We start from the raw sequence: 10,000 nt of genomic DNA on the forward strand, positions 1-10,000 counted from the left end.
CGACTGAGTTTCGGTGATTTAGGTAATCGATTCTCTTGGTGCCTAGGCTAAGTTGCATACGGAGCCTTAGTATACTTTCTCATTCTCCCCGGTTGCTTTCTTTTCTTCGGAGAAGGTATGCAATCCCTTTCCCTCTGGTTAAGCCTTGGGCTTATCCCTAAGTGGTTTTTTCCGAATTAATTTTCGATGAAACTATACTGGGGTGTTACTGTACCTTCCTGTTCCAGTAAGTCTGGTTCAAAGAGGGACAGAACAACAGAGTTTTTAGTCTGAGTCTGTGCTTGTCTGGCTTGGGGTAGAGTCTCCCTCGCTGGCCTGACACAGACAAAGGTGGCTTAGCCTCCTTAGGTCACTACCGAAGGTTTCTGTGGATATGATTCCTTCTTTTGTGATCTACCAGACTAGTCCTTGTTGCTGTTCTCGGGGGAGGATAAGTTTCTTTCCCTGGGAGTGGCAACACCTTCCTTGCTTTGGTGCTCTGGGAGCTGGCAAGTATTGCTGGCCTCCCCCCTTGGATCTCCCTTAGGCTAAGATAAGTTTCTTGGCTGCGGGTGATCCGTCACTAAAGCAAGGTTGGTAGGACCCTCTTTGTCCCTACCCCCTCTATCTCCGTAATGGCCTAGCCATTACAGTACTGTACGTCGTTCTACATCTGGACCTAGTATAGGTTAGGATGTGGAATTGACTCAGCCCCTTGCCGGCCGGCAGAGCTGTCGGCCGGCAAGGGTCTTATATTTTGAGTGCTGCCCGGACCTCCCTTGGTCCCTCATCCATGCCTGCCTGTAGAGCCAGACGGCATTGGTCAGGAAGCCTGAATTAGATTCTCCCCTTCCTTATATGCACTCTTTCGGATTGCCGGGCTTGGAGGTTGTGTACACTCTTATCCCGGCATCCATTCTATTTTTCTTCTAGTGCTGTACCTGACCCGACTGCCGGCCTCTGAGGCCGGCAGCCGGGCAGGTGTAGTCCTCTGGTTCTTTTGCTGCCGGCTGGCATCGGTCCTGTACCTTTGCCGGCCGGCTAATGTCAGCCCTTGTCTGCCGGTCACCAAGAGTGTGGCCGGCAGCTGGGTACTACCTTGTGTAGTTGCCAGCCGGCAGCCATTGCCGGCCGACATTGGCTGTTGCCGGCCGGCAGTTGCTGCCGGCCGGCACATGCATTTAAACCAGAGTTCTGCCGCCTTATAGCTGTTAAGTAGTATACTTTAAAGCTAGTTATGGTGTGTGCCGGCCGGCAGGTGCCGGCCGGCACGTATCCTCCTATACTGTACTAGTATTCTTCAGTATAACATATACAGTAAGAAGAATACTATAGTATGGGTTTTGGTACAGCACTGTGTGTTCTAACACTTTTGTGTTTTCTTGCACAGTCCTTTGCTGTTGCCCTACAGATAGGAAAGTGAGTTCTTTCCTGTCTATTATCCAGGATTTTAAAATCATTGATTAGGTGTGAGCTCCACCTGTTTCCTCTGGAAACTTTGCATTGGTTACTCTAGAAGAGATTAACCATTTGATTTTATTATCTGGAAGGCTGAAGCATTGGGTTGTGAGGGAAACACAAGTGTGTGTCTTTCCTTTCTGAATTGTTATGCTATACAATGCATATCCAGTGATACATAGTTCACTTGATACTCATGGAAATTTCTTCTCTTTACAGAAGGACCCTCCGAAGTGCGGAAGTGCTTTCTGCAACGTCCGCAGCAAGAACCTCTGCGGACATGAGTTTTGTAGGAGACACGCAGCATGCGCTGTCTCCAAGGATGATCTCCGGTATTGGGACCCTCAGGTATGTACTGTGTGCACTAACCTGATTACTGAGGCCTTTGATTCCCCTAGGACGGCGGAATCAAGGGATATAGCAAGGGGAAAGCTTCGTACCTGGGTAAGGGGCTTCCAAAAGAACACCTCTGGCCCTTATCTTCCAAGTGAGAAGATGAGGGCGTATCTTTTCCCTAAGGCATCAGCTGATGCAGTGATTCTCCAACCTCAAGAGGAGATCCCCCAAGTTCAGATCCAGGTGGATGCTGAAGTCGCAGTCGCGATGCAAGGCATCCAGTTACATGACAGGATGTCTGATGTGGACGAGCGTCTGGAGGAAGACCTCCTGGCAGAAGCCCAGGATGAAGTTCAAGCCCCAGACGTTGTAGAGGAAGAGGTCGACGAGGTGTCGGCTACTCCGGTTCAGATTCCGGAGCCTATTCCCTCAACATCGGCTGGTCTCCCAGTAGAGCTGGGACAGGCCCTCTCTTCTATTGTTGGAATGATCCAACAAACGCAGAAGGAGAATCAGGAGAAGGCGGCTGCAATGGAACTGCGGATGCAGTGCCTTGCAGAATCACATGGGCCCCAGAAAAAGCTCAATGTGAAAGACCTTCCCTTGTGCTCAGATGCTAACCCATGGAGGTATGCTGAGCACATGCCGATGACGACTGGAAAGATCGTCATCTCGGATAAGCTGGGCTCAGTTCCCCTGGAGGATGTGGAATTCTGGCCCAGCAAGGCATCATATCCGGACTGTTATGTCCGGCTGATGAAGGAACCAGCTTCAAAGGAGGAGACAGAGCCGAAGGAGGTCATAGTGATGGACCACGCTAAGGCTCAAGCTCTACTTTCATCCTCGATGAAAGAGAGGGGCTTCTTTAACTCAAAGGTAGCTGCATTGAGCAAGAAGCTCCCTTCCCTTGTGTCCTCGCCTGCTAGAGCCTTTCCCTTTTTACAGAAAGGGTTTGCGGCTGTACTAAAAGCAGTCGAGGCCGGCAAGTCTTGCCCCTCCCTGGAGGAGTGTAAACCCTTGTCGCTGGCCCTGCCTATGGACTACAAAGACTGGAAGGACGTCCATCTTACGTTCTCAGTTGGGAAGTTGGAGGCTGATATTGCCGGACGTCAGTTCGGCGAGGACCTCCCTAAGCTGTCTGACTTTCTTTTGCGAAGAGAGTTTGAGACAAAAGAAAGACTGGCTGCCTCAATGTCTCTTCAGACTACTCTTGAGACGATGGCAAGTGACCCCAAGGTCCATGAAATGTTCATGGTGGTGGCCAAGACTCATCTGGCCACAGTGACGAAGGACCTTTATGGCTTCGTCAAGGCAAGGAGAGCTTGTAGGGAGTTCGTGTTCACCTCGGCTACGGTGAGGCACGAGCCAAGGAAACTAATCTCCTCCAACATTTGGGAAAAGACCTTTTCCCTACCGACTTGGTCAAAGAAGTTGTTGATAAGGCTGCCTTGGAGAATAGAAACCTTCTCCAGAAGTGGGGCCTGGCTATCAAAAGAAAGTCTTCCCCGGATGAGGGTCCTCAACCAAAGAGGAAGACTATGAGGACTAGGCTACCGTCTCGGCCAGCCAAGCCTGTTAGACAGCAACAGCAACTGCAATTGCCATTGCCTCCAGTGCCCCAGATCGTGGCACAAACCCCGACCACTTTTCAGTGGGTACTCCAGGCCGTGTCGACACAGTCCACGGCATTCACCCCAGCGTTCGAAGGGCAGTCTACTTCCTTTCGAGCAAAGCCTAGAGGAGCAGCCAGAGGCTCGTCTAGGCGCCCCTCAAAGGGAAGGGGATTCAGGGGTGGTCGTGGTCAGGGAGGCAACACCTCAGGACGGCAGTCCAAGTGAGATGATACCGGTAGGAGGGAGACTAATGAAATTTCGGGATCGGTGGACCTTCGATCCCTGGCCCACAGCCTACTCAAGAATGGACTGGGCTGGAGCTGGTACAGCACTCCACCCCCGTGCCTTCGGTTTTTCCAACACTCCACCCCCGTTATGGAGGAGTACGTTCAAGAACTGTTGGAGAAAAAAGGTGATCCGAAGGGTGAAGCCCATCAATTTCTAAGGGAGGCTGTTTTGTGTTCCCAAGAAAGACTCGGAAAAGCTCAGAGTCATTCTGGACTTGTCGCCACTCAACAAGTTCATAGTGAATTGCAAATTCAAAATGGTAACACTGCAACACATAAGGACCTTACTGCCCAAGAGGGCATATTCCGTCTCTATAGACTTGTCAGACGCCTATTGGCACATTTCAATCAGCCATCGACTCTCCCCCTACCTAGGGTTCAGGCTACAACGAAGACTATACGCCTTCGGAGCCATGCCATTCGGGCTAAACATAGCCCCAAGGATTTTTACGAAGCTTGCGAGCGTAGCTCTCAAACATTACGCCTAAAGGGAATTCAGGTAGTAGCCTACCTGGACGACTGGTTGGTGTGGGCAGCATACGAGACAGAATGCTTGCAAGCTTCCAGTCAAGTGATCCAGTTCCTAGAGTACCTAGGCTTCAAGATCAACAGAAAAAAGTCTCGACTTTCTCCATCTCAAAAGTTCCAGTGGCTGGGAATCCACTGGGACCTTTTGTCACACCGTTTCTCCATCCCGGCGAAGAAAAGGAAGAAGATAGCGGGTTCTGTCAAGAGACTTCTAGATTCCGAAAGGATATCAAGACGCGAGCAGGAGAGGGTACTGGGCTCTCTCCAGTTTGCTTCGGTGACAGACCCAGTGCTAAGAGCACAGCTAAAGGATGCAATCGGAGTTTGGAGAAGTTATGCATCAAACGCGCGAAGAGATCTGAGAAGACCAGCCGCTAAGTACTCTTCTCAGGCCTTGGTCCCAAGCCAGACATCTAAAGAAGTCGGTTCTTCTTCAGTCACCTCCCCCGTCGGTGACGATTCACTCAGACGCCTCGAAGAAGGGATGGGGAGGTCACTCTCATCGGAAAAAAGTCCAAGGGACTTGGTCCAAGCTATTCAAGACCTTTCACATAAAACTTTCTAGAAGCTATGGCAGTGCTCCTTACCTTAAAGAAAGTCTCCCCGCGTCACTCGATCCACATAAGGTTGGTGATGGACAGCGAGGTAGTTGTGAGATACTTGAATCGACAAGGATCGAGGTCACCACCTCTCAACCAGGTGATGTTGGCCATCTTCCGATTGGCGGAAAAGAAGAAGTGGTACCTGTCGGCAGTTCACCTTCAAGGAGTCCGCAATGTGACGGCGGACGCTCTATCCAGGTTCACACCGATAGAGTCGGAATGGTCCTTAGACGCAGGATCATTCTCCTTCATTCTGAATCAAGTCCCAGAACTGCAGATAGACCTCTTTGCGACGAAAAACAACAAGAAGTTGCCCCTGTACGTGCCCCGTACGAGGACCCCTTAGCGGAAGCAGTGGACGCAATGTCCCTCGACTGGAACAGATGGTCCAAGATTTATCTGTTCCCTCCTCACAACCTTCTGTTGAGGGTCCTCAACAAACTGAGATCCTTCAAGGGGTAGCGGCAATAGTGGCCCACAAGTGGCCGAACAGCGTGTGGTTCCCCCTGGCATTGGAACTGTAGCTGAAGTTTGTACCGCTACCAGATCCAGTTTTGACCCAGCGAGTCCCGAAGTCAACTGTCTGCGCTTTATTACAGAAAACCCGGACCCTGCAGCTCATGATTTTCTCTCCCTAACGGTGAGAAACCGTTTCGGGATTTCGAAAGCCAGCATAGACTTCCTTGAGGAATATAAGTGCAAATCTACTAGAAGGCTATACGAGTCATCTTGGAGAAAATGGGTGGCCCTTTGGTCAAGGCGAAGAATCCACAGGAGATCTTGACAGACTTCTGCTTATCTTTCTTCTCCACCTCCATGGTCAAGGATTGGCAGCTAACACGATTTCAGCATGTAAGTCTGCTTTGACAAGACCCATTCTATATGCCTTCCAGGTCGACCTAGGTAACGAGATCTTTAATAAAGTCCCGAAAGCCTGCGCTAAGCTCAGACCTTCAGCACCTCCAAAGCCCATTTCATGGTCTTTAGACAAGTTCTTCATTTCGCTTCTCTGTTGAGCAATGAAGAGTGTGCGTTAAAGGATTTGACACAAAAAGTTATTTTCCTATTTGCACTCGCGTCCGGGGCCAGGGTTAGTGAGATTGTAGCCCTCTCGAGAGAGGCAGGTCGTGTTCAGTTCCTGGATGGGGGAGAACTGAACCTGTTTCCGGATCCTACGTTTCTCGCCAAGAATGAGTTACCCACCAACAGGTGGGGTCCCTGGAGAATCTGCCCTCTGAAAGAAGATGCATCTCTATGTCCAGTAGAATGCCTAAAGGTCTATCTTCATAGAACTTCAGACTTCAAGGGTGATCAACTATTCAGGGGAGAAACATCAGGCTCAAATTTATCTCTGAATCAACTCAGAGCGAAAATCACATATTTTATTCGCAGAGCGGATCCTGACAGTACACCCGCAGGTCACGATCCGAGGAAAGTTGCCTCATCCTTAAATTTCTTTAATTGTATGGATTTTGAACATCTCCGTTCATACACTGTCTGGAAGTCTTCCAGAGTGTTCTTTCGCCACTATGCGAAGCAAGTAGAGGAACTAAAGAGATCTGTGGTAGCAGTGGGTTGCGGTGTTAACACTACTGTTTAACTCTGCGAGGAACAGTGGTCTTAATTGGGACGATTAATTCCAGGGTGAGTGTGTAGTTACATACTGTGCTACAAACTAAGTGAGGGCACTGTGTTGCCCATGTAGACTGTTCCATTTCCGAAGGTGAACTTTGCATAAGTACAGACATGTGTGCCGAGCGTTTCTAACGCTAATGTCATTGATTTGTAATACAGACTTTTATGACTTTGATACCTCGGTATATTAAGAGTGGCATTTAATGTTTTTTCTTTCAGACAAACAAGTTCTGTTTACTATCATACTTATGCTTAAAGCTATCCTCTTCTTATGTATATATATATATATATATATATATATATATATATATATATATATATATATATATATATATATATATATATATCTATATATATATATATAATTGTGGTTAACCTGTCTATTTATTGCCTGTCAATAAACTGGTTCTTGAGAACCTTGCGTCTCCTTCACCTGTGTCAATTTATTGGTATAATTGAGCATTCATCCTATGTACCTTATCTGGGATAATTCTAATAGAATTGTTCCTTTATGCAAGCTATGTTGCATTGGTTTTCCTCCTATGCGGATATAAAACCTTTGTCCAATACAAGTATTGTGCGGAGAATTGGTCGATATTTCATATTGACACAGTGATTCTTTACAAACTATGCTTTACTTAATATAGGGCGAGACCACTATATTAGCTTGCCTGGTATTCATACATAGGTATATGTACTCTTCGAGACTTTTCCAGAGTCTAGTAGGACTCTTCCCTGTAGGGGGCCGGAAGCTCTAACATGGTTTATAGTTAGTTGAAAAGATGTATAACGGTAACATCTTAGGTCTCTAGGTCTAGTCGACCGGGAAAAATTACATCCGGGGAGTACGGCACGTTCTGAGAATCTACAGATACAGTAATGCTCTGGTATACTTCCATCAGGACGACATGGCTTGAGCCCAAAAAACGGATTTTGAGCGAAGCGAAAAATCTATTTTTGGGTGAGATGGCCATGTCGTCCTGATGGACCCGCCCTTGCCTTTCTAAGAAAGGGCTGTAGGACCCCTCCCTACATACAGTATCTGTAGCACCTCGTGTACGCTATAAGGAATACAGATGGCGCCAGGATTGGCGCCAGGCACGCATACGAATCGGATGTTAGGGAGCCTTGGGAGCGGCTCCCCCTTTTTCTTTCCCGAATTCATTTCTTGCCAATCGCCTCCTACGAGACGAAATCTCTGTCCAGGATGCAAATTGCCATGTGGTGTGTCAAGAATACGTCCTCTGATATGTCGCGATATCCCTTTCAGGAGGGATATTCGCTCCAGGAGTTAGAATTCTGGTACCTTAAGGTAAATTCTCTGGGAATATCGCCGTAGTTGTAATATACCCTAGGAAGCTACCCTATAGGAACTTCCATCAGGACGACATGGCCATATCACCCAAAAATAGATTTTTCGCTTCGCTCAAAATCCATTATATATATACAAACACTCAGGCACACTATGCTATCATATTTCTCTTCCTCTTGTTTTGTTAAAGTTTTTATTGTTTATATAGGAGATATAAAATTTAATGTTGTTCCTATTCTTAAAATATTTTATTTTTCTTTGTTTTTTTTTCCGTCACTGGTTTAGTTTCCTTATAGGATCCCCTGGTCTTATAGCATCCTACTTTTCCTACTAGGGTTGTTGCCTAGAAATTAATAATATATATATATATATATATATATATATATATATATATATATATATATATATATATATATATATATATATATATATATCATATATATATATATATATATATATATATATATATATATATATATATATATATATATATACATGTATATATATAAATATATATTGATATGTGTGTTTTTGTATTTGCATGTTTGTCTGTATATAAGACCAAAAATGATAGTATTATAAAGAAAATATTTCTAACATTAGTGAGATACTTGTGAAATATGACATAACAAACTAGTAAAAAGTAAAGGGAAGAAAATACATATTTTTTTTTTTGCATTAGAGAAAGTATTAATATTTTCCGTGTAGGTATTCTGATATTGTCATATTATGCTGGTTTATTAGAAAAGGCAAGTTAGATTTACAGTAGTATATGATCGTGTAATAAAAAAAAACAAAAATCATGAATTCGGTATTTTTCTTAAAAAATTACTTATTAAAAATATTTTTTTTTACTAACATACTAAATAATATTTCATGAAATATCTTTTTTCCTTGCAATGGATAAAGACATATCAGAAGATAAGTGGATGCATCTCAGCTCCGTATAAACCACACGAGATAGAATGTAATCCTTCTCTGATTAAATTTATTTGCCACATCAAACATTGTTAGGAACAGAAAACTTTTAAAAAAGACCTTTGTCAAAATAGCATTTCGTGTATATTTCCAAGCTGTGCATTTGTTCCAAATACATTGATATTCTTTTATGAATAAGGTCGAGTAAATATTGATATATGGTTATTTAAACCCATGCAGGATAAATATCGCGAGGAATAAAAAGAGACAAAACCTTGTTAATTGATCATTAGTTTGATAATTGATAAGAGTAAATTTATACAATCAGTATTTTTTTCCATGAAGAGTGGTAAAAAAAAGTTGGACTATGTAAGTATTTATTTATGGTCATTTATATCAATGAATGTTGTCACGGATTATCTATGTCGATGGGTAAGAACGATATACACATTAGGCAAGAATCACACAGGAAGTGGGGCGATACGCGTCACGTAAGACCCGAAAGGTGTCAGGCGTGAAAACTAATGGGGCAAGAGAGGTCTTTACTGGATGCGTCAAATAAGAATTAATGACACGTTAGGAATGGAAACGGCTTTTTTTTTTTTTTTTTTTTTTTTACTTCGGCCATATAATTAATTTATGTAAATAAAAATAAAATCTCAATAGGACAATGGTTAAAAAAAAAAGATAAAAAAAAACTTATGTTCAGCCTGTTGTAGTATGTGTTTTCATTTCTATTAATTGGAATGAAAATTAATCTTCACTTTAAAAAAAAAAATATTAAATACATAGTTTTCAATCTGCTCTTTTGAATTTTTCATGTTCAAATAAAACTTAATATAACTAAGAAGAATAGATTTTGTTCAATTTGCTGTTGTAAGTGTTATTTTAATGTTAGTAATTGTTTTGGTGAGTTTTTTTCACGCGCGCGCACTTATGTGTATATGTGTGTGTGTTTTGTTATTGTGTTCTTTTAACTGTTTCTGCTGTTGCTGATTAGCTTTAAAACTAATATAAAACTCAAAAGTAGATCAAGATTATTTTTCTCCAATGTTTTTTGGTTTTTGCCAATTAAAACCCTCAGATTGCAAAAAGGGAAGCCCTATTGACTTCAGTTCCACATAAGTGTTGTATGATATTTCTAATTTATCATATTTATATGTATATCTTTTTATCTTAATAATCCATTGGTTTGGTGATTATTTTCCTTTTGATTTAGTTCTGCTTTTATGTTCCTCAATAGAAAATATTCATGGAAGTAACTGTATTTTGTCTTTGCTTACTCAATAAAACTAATGCACTATCATTTTAGGGATCCATCGTGTCAAGTGT

This window comes from Palaemon carinicauda, chromosome 23 (genome assembly GCF_036898095.1).
Source record: "Palaemon carinicauda isolate YSFRI2023 chromosome 23, ASM3689809v2, whole genome shotgun sequence".
In the NCBI taxonomy this organism is placed as follows: domain Eukaryota; kingdom Metazoa; phylum Arthropoda; class Malacostraca; order Decapoda; family Palaemonidae; genus Palaemon; species Palaemon carinicauda.